The 14,151-nt window shown below is 41.5% G+C and overlaps 1 protein-coding gene across 2 annotated transcripts in view; it reads right to left on the bottom strand.

The window, feature by feature from the left end:
• Window positions 1–13,436, bottom strand: part of il34 (interleukin 34) — a 42,793-nt gene extending 29,357 nt beyond the window's left edge. Inside the window, exon 1 of one of the 2 annotated variants that reach the window (XM_012961644.3) lies at window positions 12,999–13,436. The gene's annotated coding sequence lies outside the window, so the exon portion shown is untranslated. The remainder of the gene's footprint in view (window positions 1–12,998) is intronic. The other variant, XM_031900832.1, reaches the window with a different exon arrangement.
• Window positions 13,437–14,151: the final 715 nt, after the last annotated feature.

Below are 14,151 nucleotides of genomic sequence, written 5' to 3'. Positions count from 1 at the left end.
TGCCAGTTCATTACGGACTATTGCATGGACACTGAGTGTTGAACCTTGTTTACTCCTGAGCTGAACTTTCCTTGCCTACCTACTTTAGTGCAGCTTGGTGTACTGTCTGGCACTTACCCATTACCATGTAGCAAAAATCTGTCAAGTCCAACAGTCCATGACTAATTAAAGGCAGAGGAGACTGTTACAATAAATATTCTCCTCAAATGTTTTTTTTTTTCTGCTTGTTGAGCCCATGAAATTTCCCCCCCAAAAAAATCCTAACTATATATTTAAACTACAAAAACATTTTGTTCTGAGCAACATTGTGTGTGTGGCCCACAGTGACATATTAAACATGATTTCCACCAGGAATTCTAGGGAATTTCTGTTTCATTTAATAGCTTAGCACAGAGACAAAATTCCAAATAATTAATCACAGAAAACAGCCATAGACAGGATATTACACATTCTTTTGTTTCGTTTGTGGTAGCATACAGTTAACTGTGTTATGAGTGGGGTGTTTTTGTGCAGTCAGGGCCGAATTTATACTACATGTGCCCGTAGGATTGAGTGCCAATAGCACCTCTTTGGTAGTTGCATCCACACTCCATCCACTGCTTCCTCACTCACAATAATTTCCTCCCACCCCTACCCCAAATACAGTGCACGGCACCCCTAATATTTTTCACCCTAAGCCTGGACCTTTGTAGCCTTCCCATAAATCTGAGCCTGTTTGCAATTTACTGAATACTTGTTTTCTAAATCATTTTTCTTGTTCGCCTCTGGTTATCTGCTAAAAGTATTTGTATACTTATTGCTGTACATTTATAGTACAGATAGGGAAACAAATACAGCAATAGAAAAAAAATATATATATATATCCAACTAAAAAGTCCTGCACTCCAAACACTTTATTGTTAAAAACACATAGAAAAAAAGGCAAAGTTTCAGAGCGTCCCACTCCTTTGTCAAGCCATGTATAATACAATAGATGCCAGACCCATCCCAAATACCAGAACCTCTTTAAATGAATGTAGTCAGATCATATTCACAATTCATACCTCTTGGCTCAAGTGTTTGTAAGGTGTATATCCAAAATTTTTCTTGTTTTTGTAAATATAGAAGCCTGTTACCCCAGGCACAGCCTCTAAAACCGTAGAATGTTTGTGTTTGTGAAAATGAGCTGGTACTGGCAGCTTCAAATTATTAGTTCTAATAGTAGATTTATGTTGACTGATCCTGTCTTTAAAGGAGAATGCAAGTAAAAATTTAAAAAGCATACTGCCCAATAGTCCTCCTATTGTTTAGTAAAAACGCCACACTTTTGGCTCACCTAATCAAATATTTACTCAGTCACACTTACTTTACATTTTCTAGAATAGGCAGCCATCTCTAAAAAGGTATTCTCCCTTCCTTTCCCTCCTTGCTTCATACTGCACATGTGTTTCATTCACTCCCCCCCCCCCGGCAGATCCGCTTCTGATTGGCTGGTGGGCATGTGTAGCACAGAACAGGAGACAGGATCAAGTTACACACATGCTCAGAGAATAGGAAGGCTGCCGCTGGCAGCCTACAGGAAGGACAGAGAGATTTCAGTGATGTCACTGTAGTCTTCACACTGCTGTAGGCTGCCAGCACCATATCTCAGAGAAGCAAGCAGGGATCTGGGAATTTAGATATGCAGTAACTACTTAAAAAGAATGCCTTTAGACTTACTTTTAATTTATATTAACCTTTCATTGTCCTTTAAGACTCTGCTGCCGATTCACTAAAGGTTGATAACGCTTATCGCATGCTTTTTTGCATTAAACAGCATGCGATAATTAAGTCCCGATTCATCAGTCATTTTGCATACGTTAAGACGCATATTGCATTCACAAAAAAATGCACAATGCGTTATTTACTTCGCATTGCTTTAATTCTCGCATAGAAATAATACTAACACATGATTCACAAACACATATGAAGTGTTAAATGCGCTAAATATCACATTAGTCTGTGCGAATATTAACACCTACTTGGGGCAGGCGGTACTTAAAGAAAATTGTGGTTCATGAGCTTTTGGCAACACAATATGGACTTTGCAGTGTGATTTATCCAAGTATGTGTTGGCCCCAGAGTGATGTAGCCTCCAGTTTTCAGGGAAATGGTCATTTTCAGAACAGTAGTTTTCCGAAAGTAACAGGTACGTGCGTAAAATCGTGCGCTAATATAGCAAGCGGCGAAATTTATCTTGCACAGCGGGAAATAACGCACTCGGCAGGAATTAATGCAAGAAAAACGCTCATCGCGAGTTAAATAACGCAAAGAACATCTCGTCTTAATTATGACGCCTGTCCTTTTAGTGAATCGAGCGCTAAGTCGCAAAAAATAAGAAGCGATAAAATTTTTAATGCATGCTACAAATAACGCTCGTTTTATCGCCCTTTAGTGAATCGGCCCCTCTGTGTGGTCTCTCCTACATAAAGTGACCCACATGGGCACTTTATGAGGTAAACCACATACTCAGTAAGCTACGTATAATAACCAATAATATCATATCTTTTGCCAGAATAAGGGTGTGTAAAATATGATGTTTTGATCACATGGGAACACTGTTTACATTGTATAAATAGAAACATAGCATTACCTGATGCTTGGGGAAGAGATCACAATCTAGAATCACACCCAGGCTGCGTACCTGCTCTGACAAATTTAGTCCCCCAAATTTCTCATAAATATTATAAGACTAAAACATCTTATTCCAGCAGAGGACATGCCAAAGTTAATGCATGTTTTTGTATCCTCAAGACTCAATTACTGCAATGCCCTGTGTTATGGTCTTCTAGAAAAAGATCTTCAACGATAACAGTTGGTACAAAATGCAGCAGCCAGGCTACTTACCCACCAATGACACATAATACCACACTGGCTTCCAATTAAATGGAGGATTCTTTAAATATCTAAATAATCAAGGCCCTGTTTATCTGGAAGAACTTCTGATTTCCCACATACCCTCAGACTAGTAACACTAATGGATATTGTGCTTTATTATTTATAAACACTGGACAAATTTGCACCTGGGCAGTAACCCATGGCAACCTTTCAGAGGTTTGCCTTTATTGTTCTACCTGAAGCTAGCTGGAAAAATCTAATCTCAGGTTGGTCGCTATGGGTTATTGCCCAGGTGCAAATTTGTCCCGTTTATAAATGAGTCTCAGAGTTTGCAGGGATTCATTAATTCATAGCAAGGTCATAAGAACTGAAAATAAATTTTACACCTTAACCCCCATAGAAGGAAGGAGGTCACATCCCTGTAGAGCTTACAGTTATAAACCATGGTAAAACTGCCAGAATTTTGATAAAATATCTGTTGATAAAGTCAAACGTGTTTGTGGCACACATTTTGTTGCAATTATCATTTCTGTTGCAGGTGGTGGGTTCTGCAAAATATGGATATAACATAGATCAGTGCTGTCCAACTGGCGGCCCACGGCCCCTCTCTGTATCAGTACTGAGATTAACTGTCCTCCTGCATTGTTCATACCTCAGATTCAGGCTGTAATCCCCTATATTGTTTAAACATCTAATCCCCTGTACTGTTCACACCTGCATTGTTCACACCTCAGTCTCAAACTGTAAGCACCAACATTGTTTACCTGTTCACACCACAGACCAGCAGTGCCAGCACTGTGTCACTGTATGTACTGCCTATGTGTGCCATACTCTGCCTGCCCTATGCTGCCTGTGTGTGCCATACTCTGCTTGACCTATGCTGCCTATGTACCATACTCTGCCTGCCCTATGCTGCCTGCGTGTGCCATACTCTGCCTGACCTATGCTGCCTGTGTGTGCCATACTCTGCCTAACCCATTGCGGCCTGTATGTGCCATACTCTGCCTTCCCTATACTGCCTGTGGGTGGTGAAACTGGCAGGGGTTTGTTCTGGAAGTTTGTTAGCATTTGGAAATAGTCAGTATTTGATCCCTAAGGTGTGTAATGATATGCTGGGGGTTGCTGTACTATCCACAAGAGGAGGAGGCATATGGATTTAAGCATGTGTCTTATTAATATGACAAAATATAATTCTTTCACATATGAATGAAGGGTGATATCCCCACAGTGAGCACCAACCATTTGGGTTTTTGCTGTGCTACCACCATTAATGTGGGTATGGTCTTAAAAGCTCTTGTGATAACAGGGGTGTGATTTGAAGTGGGTGCAGTTTAAAAAAAGGGGAGTGATCAAAACTGGCTTCCATTATCAGCCCTCCTCCATGTAGGCCAGAAAAATTCTGTCCCTCAGTACCACAGAAGTTGGATAGCACTGATAAAGATTATTTCTGCAGTCTGTCATGCACCATTATACTTCTTAAAATGCTCTGTGATACAAAGGAAATTAGCAAACAATCTCATGCTTTATGGAACCAGTTGCCAAGAGCTAATTCATTATTAGGTTTCTATCTTTGAATGGTGACGTTACCCATACAGTATATAATTTTGACACTACAAGGATTAGGACAACACAGCCGGATATACAAAAAGTATGTACTCCAAATCAACTTGAAAGCATTCAAAAATGCCTAATACAATCTAGCCGTATGTGTCTTGCAATGTCCAAATTTACACTAAGAAAAGGTATGCATTTATTTACAGTATTTTCCTCTTCAACAAACCAGTTTAAGGTCAGGCAATTTAAATGTTCTGTGGTGAAAGGAAAATAGCAAACAACATCATGCTTTATGGAAATAGTTGCCAAGATCTAATTCAGTATTTGGTTTCTAGCTCTGAACAGTCATGCTATCCATACTGTATATGATTTTGACACTACAAGGATAAAGGTAACACAGAAAGATATACAAAATGTGCTTGATTTATACTCCAAAATTAGAGACAGTTTTGCATGGTGGCATACAGCCAGGATAGAAGAGAATCCACATTTTTGAAATGCTCTGGAAAGACAGCAATATTTGATACTGTTTACAACAATTTCAAATGAAAGTCTTTTAGGTAGAGGTGGGCAACTGGGTCTCCAGGAATGCCAGAGAACTAATTAGGCAGATGGTGCTAGACTGTACAGTATGCTGGGAATGTATAAGTAAGCAGGGTTGGCAAGGTTATTATAGAACAATGCTGGATTTAATAGATTGCATGAAAAAGTTAGGGGGTTAGCTTCTCTAGGCATTTGGATCTTAATGGTGTGAATGGAAGTTGAACCTTATTGAGCTTGGCAGAAATAAAGTAGGAAAGAATGGAGTAGACCTTGTTGGTTATTTAGAAAGTAGAGACATATTCAGTCTGATACAATTACTCAGAATGTTCTTCTGGTGACTTTTTAAATTTACCATAATATTTTATTATTTTAATATCATGAACATTCAGCACAAGCAACCCCTTAACCTTTTGAGATAGGCAGACTTTCAGAAGTAAGTGATATGAGCAGCATCTCTTGCTACCTCTTTGCTTATTTATACTGCCCACTGTGAAAGGAGCAACAAAACTGAGTCTCTAGCAGTGGTGTAACTATAGAGGAAGCAGGCCCCGCAGTTATGGAGTTGCCCAGACGGCAGGGGTCTGCTTCCATTATAGCTTTAAATAAACCCCTCCCTACTGGCCACACTGCAAGTAGTGGGGAACTGTGGACGTGCAAGAGAGGGCAGACAGGAAGCAAACAGAGAGGATGGGTGATGGTTGAAGTGTGTGCTGGGCCCCTCTAAAGATTTTTTTCGGGGGAGGGGCTGGTGCAGTCTAGGTATGCGCTGTTTCCCAGGCCTCTGGCAGGGCTCCAGACTGCTGCTTACATGCCCTGCCCCTTCCTTTCTGTCAAAGACATTGTACTCTCACAGACTTTCAGCACAGGGGTCAGCTTTGCAATCAAGCTACCAGGCCCTACTTTAATAGTCCCTCTTCCACTAGGTCCCTATCTGGGCGAGATACTGCTAGGACATTGGTTCTTTTCTCACTCCTAGTTGGAGCCTCGAATTCTTGGCTAACTAACCTACCACTTACTCTCACCACCTACAGTGAGCTGCACAAGTCTAACCTATCACTGTCTAACCTAATTATCTACTCTTCTTGGTGCCTTTCTAAGGTAATAGACTTGGGTCCTCAGGCTCCCTGGTATCATACAGTGTTACTTCTTATCATCCAAAGAGTAAGTAGTACCCTGTTCTTTGCTTTATAGAAAGTCACCTGGGAATTCCCCAGTCCAGCGGCACCACCTGGTAATCGAAATAAAAATAACACTATTTGCATAAAATAACTACTCCTCATAGCTCTTTTTGAAATATGTACAGGAAAGCGACCCAGCAAGACAATACAAACTATTTGCAAAATGCCTTCATAGTGGTATAATTAAATATTACTGCATTCCTTAAAATCTCTTAAAATAAGTTTAGTCCACACCCCCCCCCCCTGTGTAAACTTTAGCTATACTGTCACCGCTTTGATATAGAAAATAGCAACAAATGAATAAATGAAGGCAGATGAATGGTCTTGTCTCTTAAAGGACATGTAAACCCCACACACAAAAATGTAATCAGTGAACAGCCTCTTTGAAATCTTTCAATACCTGCCACACTGGTTGTCCAGAGGTTAATAGTAAGGCTGCAGCATCCCCTTAATCACTTAGATTTCCATATCCTCCTGTAACCCACTCGGCCCCTTCCCTCAGGAATTTGCTTTGGCTGTTGGCTTGTGGGCATGCTCAGTTCTAAGCTCAGATTACTAAACACGCCCCCCTGTCTAGCAGCCAGTGAAGAGATGGCATTGCTGGTTCCCATAGAAACTCAGCTCTAGCTGTCAGCTTCAATTTTTTTCTCTTGAGCTCAGCTTTACCATTACAGAGCTCAAACAAAGCAGAACTTTTATCAGAGACAGTTCTGCCTGTGTGAGCCTGTATTCTTTATGAAATGTATGCTGAATAAGGGTCTGTGTGTATGCTGTTTGCAGATTTAAATGTATCTGATTATGTATCAGAGGAAAAATGGCCACGGGTGAAAGCTGCTATTTGCTTTTGGAAAATGTGATGGTGCTGGCAAGCGGAGGGGATATACACAGTACAAATGATGCCATTTGGGTGGGGGAGACGTGCCCAACTGATATACATTGTAGACAAATGTAGGCTTTACATTGATTCTTTTGTTTTTCTGTGTCAGCAGGCACCGAGCCAAGATTGGTGGTTTTGTTAATGTCTCTGAAAGGGCACACTTAGGCACACTTAGGCGCACTGCTTCTATATAAAGACGCAAAGCCTGATCGATATTCTTAATCGCTATTGTTGTATGTTCCTTCAGTTTTACAGAAAGAAACAGCTGTTTCCAGCTGTAACTTTCTGTTTAATTCTTTGGGTAATGCAGACATTAATATGAAAAGACATATTTGTTCTATGGAAGATTATGATCTAAGGTTATATAATATAATATGTATTGCAAAAGCTTCTCTCTGTATTTTAAGGACTACCAATCAATGTGGCAGTCAGCAAACAGTACCAAATGGAAATATGCATGTTGTTTCAAGTCAGAGTTTCCTAACCCGAGTCCTCATGTGGCACCATTTGGAGATTAGAAACATATACATGTTTAGGATAGGAAAGAATCAGAATAATGTGAAGCATTAATGTCCTTATTGTAAAGTCTGGAAAGGGCCAGTGTGATACTTGGGCCCTAACTATTTGTGTAAAGAACAGTGGCATCACGCAAGATTAGCAAAGGTTGATTTAATAGCTCCGAGAGATATGCTGGTAGGCAAAATTAAGAGGAAACACAGTGCCCTTTTCATTTAACAAGATAAGAGCCAAAGTTACAACACTACAAGTAAATTGGTTTTATTGGTCTTAATGTGAAGGTGCCCACAGGTGAGCGCATATTAAGCACATGGATGGGGCTAAAAGATTGCCTTTGCAAATGATCTCTTATTGTTCTGCCTTTTTTTAGATCTGCAAAATAATGGCATGTGTGTGGTATGTTATAATGTGACTAGTGGAGCAGTAAAAAAGGTACATCATGGACCTGCAGGAGGAAGCTGAAGCACCAAGGGAATAACAATAGGGGAAGCAGACACAATGGGAGCCCGGGGGCCCAGTAGGACCTTGACTGGAACGTAAATTCAAATAATATATGTAAAACAGATAATTCCCCTTTTGGGGTCCATAAAATGATTTGCTGTGGGTCCCACTAAATTCTAGTTACTGGGCAGTACTAAACCCATTAGACTTATGTTAAAAAAACACACCATGACAGAGCCATATCGCAACAATACCAATATAAACACTCATGTTTTTACACAGTGAGGTGAGAGAGCACCAGCTCTGAGTACCCCTAGTTATTTCTTTCTTAGACTAGGGACTGTAAGGACACTAACTGATTTGGTCTTCTCAACTTTTCCTAATCTGTGCCCATGTAAGGATATTTAATGTGAAAAGGAAGCCTAAGTGGGTACCACTTGCAACAATAGCAAGTGCAAGCATTAGGAATACTTGGCCTTACTTAAGACAATATTACCTGGTTTACTGTGTTTGACTATTTGGTAAACTTAGAATATACACAAGGCTGTAGATAAAGAGGCATATTTATCATATATATATATAAGTATTAACAGACTGTTTTCCCATAGGAAAGCACTAAAAATATGCTTTTATACATAATATGGAACTGTTATTTCTAACAACCATATATTTTGCAAGACAAGGTCTTTTAATTCTTACAATACACAAGCCTCAGTGAGTAATAAGGCATAAATGACACTGATTATAATTCAATATATTACTAATATACTACTAAGCACTTTGCATAAGAGGCTTCCTATTTTTCCCTATTTCCTGGAGACAGGCTCCGTTTTAGAACCTTGGTCCCTGGGGAAGACTGTCCCTGGGAAACATCCTGTTCGTCTGCCTTAACCCCTTAAGGTCCCCATAACACTGATCTGCCAGCCCAGTCTGTCCAGAAAACTTTTGGTGCAGCTATTTTGGCCTGTGTATAGAGTGCTATTGTGCCCTCTGCACTAGAAGAGCCAAATTACCATTTAAAAAAGTCAGCTCTTAGTTGCCAGAGGTGGCTTTTTGCTGCCCCTGGTACCTGTTTACTTACTGCCACCTGAGCCAAGTTTTTTCACCTTCATTACAGGAGCAACCTTGTCTCTACTGATTTTTTCTCCTTTGCTCTACAGTCTCTACATTCATACATACACCAATAACAAAAAATAACCAAATTTTTCCTTTCTTTTTTATTTCTTTTCCCAATTTAGTTTTCTCTTCTGCTCTTCTTACTTCCCTTGTGTTCTCTTCTATCCTCCCTTCTGCCATATTCTTGTCTGTTTCCCCTTTTCCTACTACGTTTCTTAATCTTGCACTTTAAAAATTTCATTTCTTAATATCATTCTCCAACTTTTTACTTCTTAACTATTCTCTTTCTCAAGCTTTCTTCTCTCACTTGACTCAGAGGTTCCTGCTTCGATCAGGCCTGGATTTTCAATCAGGCCTGCCTGCTGGCTGCATCTGAACTGGGGACTGGGCGGGAGATTTTGACAGCTCTTTGAATCTCATCCAGTCCCCAGGGTTGTATGAGCAGGAACAGGTGGGGGCTGTGAGGGTTCTTGCTGGGGGGGGGGGGGGCAGGGAAGGTGATGTGGCCTCTGGGCACACCATCTTTATTAAGCATATTTGTTAAACCAGATAAATCTTCCTTCCCATGACATCACAAAAATATAAGGTACCAAGATGTCAGCAACCACAACTGCGCTTTGCATGTGAAGCGAACCATTGTAACCTGTACTAAAAGGCAAGGGCCAAATCAAATACCTGGCAACTGTGACAGCACGTATCATTATCATCACGTATGCATTTTGGTGCTAAAATCTGCTCCATGTATCCAGCGTCGAATTTGTTACCTAGGTGCCCAGAGGTCGCCCTCATTCCCCGCCCCCCCCCCTCCACCCCCCTCAGGATCACGCATGTGGAGCACTTGGGACAGGACACGCTGAAGTTTTCTGTCCTGTTCCCAGTGCTCTGTAAGCTGCGGCTAGGTGGCATACCACCCCTAAATTTGTGCCGCCCTAGGCCCAGGCCTGCATGTACCTGCACCTGGGCTGACACTATGGCTCTGAGTGCAGGCACAGGGAAAGGTTGATGCCAGCGTAAGGCTGATTCTTGGCCTGTGTTTATCCAAAAAGTGGATGTGAAAGAATTATTCTACTGCAGTACATGCATGCTGCAATTTTCTGGTTTGTCCCCAGAATTTACTTAGAAAATCTGGTAGCCTTAGTGTATAATTATGATATAATTATGGTATGGCTTTTAGGAATTACATATTATATGCAGCAACACAATAGTGTTTAATAAACTCATTGCTTAATTTTTCTTGTCATGTCACGTAACTCACATATGGAGCAGTGGGGAGAGGACGCACTAAAGTTTCTGCGCGTTCAGTCCCCATTGCTCCATATGTGAGCAAAATTTCAGTGCGGCTGGGCGGCATGCCGCCCCAGGCCCGGGCCTTTGTAGCCTTGCCACAAATCCAGGCCTGGCCAGCAGCAGGTGCCATTTTGTGGGCACTGTTACTAAGGCAAGTTTTGTATCACCCCAAAATCTTGTGTATGCGTCAGAATGGTGGACTAAATACCTATGCCCATACACAGGATACACAATTACCGTAAGAAGGGGGAAAGAGCAACATTTATGAAGTACTGAATTGACTGGCCAACCTCCAAAAGCATCATATCACTAACAGCTCAGATTTTTAAATACCTTTTTAACAGGTATGGATGTTTTAATGAAAGAAAGAATTTGGGTTTTATGTTTAATTTGCAAAGGAATTTTATTATACAGCTTTTTGTGTGTGCGTGACAGGTTCCCTTTAAATGGAAATCAGTCGTTCCATTTTTGTGTTTAATGTATTCAGTAAGACATTCATTACTTTCATTTATCACAATAAAAATAAAAACAAACAAAAAATGTTATATTCTTGCAAAGTTAAACCAGTATTTATACACAAACCTTTAACCTATACCATAGATATGTGGTAAATGATATGCACGCCTTGTAAACTTATGGCTCACTACACCATGGCTACATGGAAAGTTTTACCTCCTGCTTTAAAAGTTCAAACTGATACACAAGAAAAGTAAATTAACATTTGAAGATGTGTATACAGGCCCGGATTTGTGGCGAGGCCACAAAGGCCCGGGCCTAGGGCGGCAAACATTTAGGGGCGGCATGCCGCCCCGCCGCACCGAAGTTCTGCTCCCATACGGAGCAGCGGGGACCTCTCCCCGCTGCTCCGTATGTGTTCATATCGGCGCCCGCAAAAATGCGCATGCGTGCGCTGGGGGGGGTGAGTTGCGCATGCGTGCTCTGGGCGAGTTGCGCATGCGCGGGGGGGGGCGGCTGAGTTGGGTGCCTCCAGGCGCTCGGATTTTAAATCCGGCGCTGTGTGTATAGCCAAATATATGTACTGTAGAGAACTGTGCTAAATTTATCTGGTTGTCTGTTTAAAGTTCATTAAACACTGTCATGGGAAAACTTGTTTTTTACAAAATGCATCAGTTAATAGCGCTCCTCCTGCAGATTCCTGTATTGAAATTTGATTTTTTTATATTTCATTTTGATGTGAGGCTAGACATTTTTTTAATTCACCAAGTGCCCTCAGCTACGTAACTTGTACTCTGATAAACTTCAGTCACACTTTACTGCTGAGCTGCAAGTTGGAGTGAAATCACTCCCCCTCCCAGCAGCCATTCAGCAGAAAAATGGGCAGGTAACAAGATAGCAGCTACCTAACCTGACAGTGCCTCCATGTTTGCATGCTGCCCCTGCTCTGCTTTGGGCTAACAGCACTGCTGGTAGAAAATTCTCCTGAAAATACTTTTGTACTGGTGTCAGTGGGAATCTCCAGCACTAACAACTAAGAATTGCATAACCACTGAAAATTGCCTGACGCTGCTGTCAGTGAAATGAGCACTAGTTACACGGCCCTGTCTGCCTGTCACAGCTTCTTATAATATGATATGCACTGTGGCCGACATACACAGAGAGGTGATAAGGGGAGGTCTGACTTTTAATCTCCATGTGCTTTTCATCTAATGGTGGATAAAAAGCCTTGTGTGCCAACACTAATGGTTAACTTTGCTGGTACACATGGTGATAAAATGTGAATTGTGCATTTATTGTGAGAAGAACCAACTCTACTTGCTGCCAGAGCCAGAACTAGGGGTAGGCAGAAGAGGCCCATGTCTAGGCCACAATGGTGGGGGGTGCAGGGCATGTACCTGTTTTGCCTTGCGTACCCCTAGTCCAGCCCTGGATGAGAGGACAGGAGTGCCCAGTCTCTGGCCCTGCAGCACAATTATTAAAAACTGTGGTGGTGATGAGTGGGGGAAGTGGGAACTTATTCCCCCCTCATTTTGCGCACCCTGCTCATCATGGCACACATGCATGCAGGGGCGGGAGGTGTGAGATCCAGGATGACTCTGCCCAGGGTGCCCTCAAAGTTGGCCAGCTACTGCTTGCTGTGTGCTATTGCTTACTGTGCCAGGCAGCTTCAATATCCAATATGAAGTCGCATAGGTGATTTCAGGCATTTCTCTGCCAGTTAAAATACACTCTAGGAATACTGTCCCATGTGCCATTAGCCTTGATTAGCTTATCTTGGCTTCTTCTAAAAGCTCAGAATCAGACACAATGATGGCTGCCTACACACCAATATTAGAGCTGAAAAAATAAATGTCTTGGTTCAAGAATAAAATGTTAATGTAATGTAAAATATCTATCTATCTATCTATCTATCTATCTATCTATCTATCTATCTATGCCATGGTGTTTTGCTCCTAGACATACATGTTCTATAACTTGAAAGATCAATTATACAGTATACTATACCATAATTTGAAATCTGGATAACATAATTACATTCAGTAGAATAAAGCCTGGAAAGTCACATTGTTTCAAGTAAATGAAATGCCCTTTGGTATTTCAGGTAAGTGAAAGTTATATCACTTTCTCATCAGTATTGCAGAGCCTTATCCTGTGCATGCTAGGGCACTCACCTTGCGCTGTGGGAGTATGAGATCCACTCACACCATTAGCCAATTGGTGCTTCTTCCCCGGATCCTGCTCGCACCTCTAATTTTGTTCTATACTTGCAGGCCCTTCTATATCGTCCCTTAAAAAAGCATGTGTTGGTATGTCATGTATGAGTCGGATGCTTCCACTGTCTGGATTTCTCTGACGGTACAGAGGGTTAGATAAGGGGTCACTAAGAGGGAGGAGGCACTAAACAGAAGACATGCAGAGAAAGGAAAAGAAGAGAAGCTGTGGCTGTTCCTCCCTCTCCCGCCTTTCCCAGCTGCTTCACTGTGCAGCTAAATCATTTCATCTCCTGTAGCCCATGCGTATACAAACTGCAAAGTCATCTTTCTTTCTAGACTCATTAGATGTTGTTACTGTTCCCGTTACACCGTCTGGAACTACCAATATACAAAGTTAGTAGCCGCTCCTCTTTCTTTTCCCACTAAGCAACAGTACATACTGAGCGTACTCTGGCTGCTGAGATTAAAGAGATACTGACACCAGAAATAAAACCTTTTTTACATGGCATACAAGTATTTGCCCTATGCTTTTAGATTACATTACCTATCTGATCCCCCATGTCCTTCTACGAGGGGGAGGCCATATTTGTGCAGCAGGGGTCCATTAAAGGAGAAGGAAATGCTAGTAAAGGGTTAATCTCAAGCTGCAGGCATACCTTCAGTTCTCTCAATAGTGCCTTTAAGTCTCCCCATATTTCACCTGTTCAGATGATCAGAAGCCAAACAGGAAGAAAAAACGCTGAGCTGTGTAAAAAAAAGTTCCCATAATGCCTCACTCCTGCACAGACACCCAGACCAAGTGAACATGCTCAATTAGTAAGACTATGGGGCACATTTACTAATCCATGAACGTCCGAAAAGCGTCCGAATGCGTTTTTTCGTAATGATCGGTATTTTGCGACTTTTTCGAGCGCTCAATACAAAAAAGTCGTAATGGCTATGAAAAAGTCGCGACAATTCACGAAAGTCATAATGGCTATGAAAAAGTCATGACAATTCATGAAATTTGTAATGGCTATGAAAAAGTCGTGACAATTTGCACAAGTCGTAACGGCTACGAAAAAGTCTCAAAAAATACGAAAAAGTCGCAAAATGTTCGTTTTCCAATCCG

Source organism: Xenopus tropicalis, chromosome 4 (genome assembly GCF_000004195.4).
Source record: "Xenopus tropicalis strain Nigerian chromosome 4, UCB_Xtro_10.0, whole genome shotgun sequence".
Taxonomy (NCBI): Eukaryota; Metazoa; Chordata; class Amphibia; order Anura; family Pipidae; genus Xenopus; species Xenopus tropicalis.
This window is presented reverse-complemented; position numbering and strand designations above follow the sequence as displayed.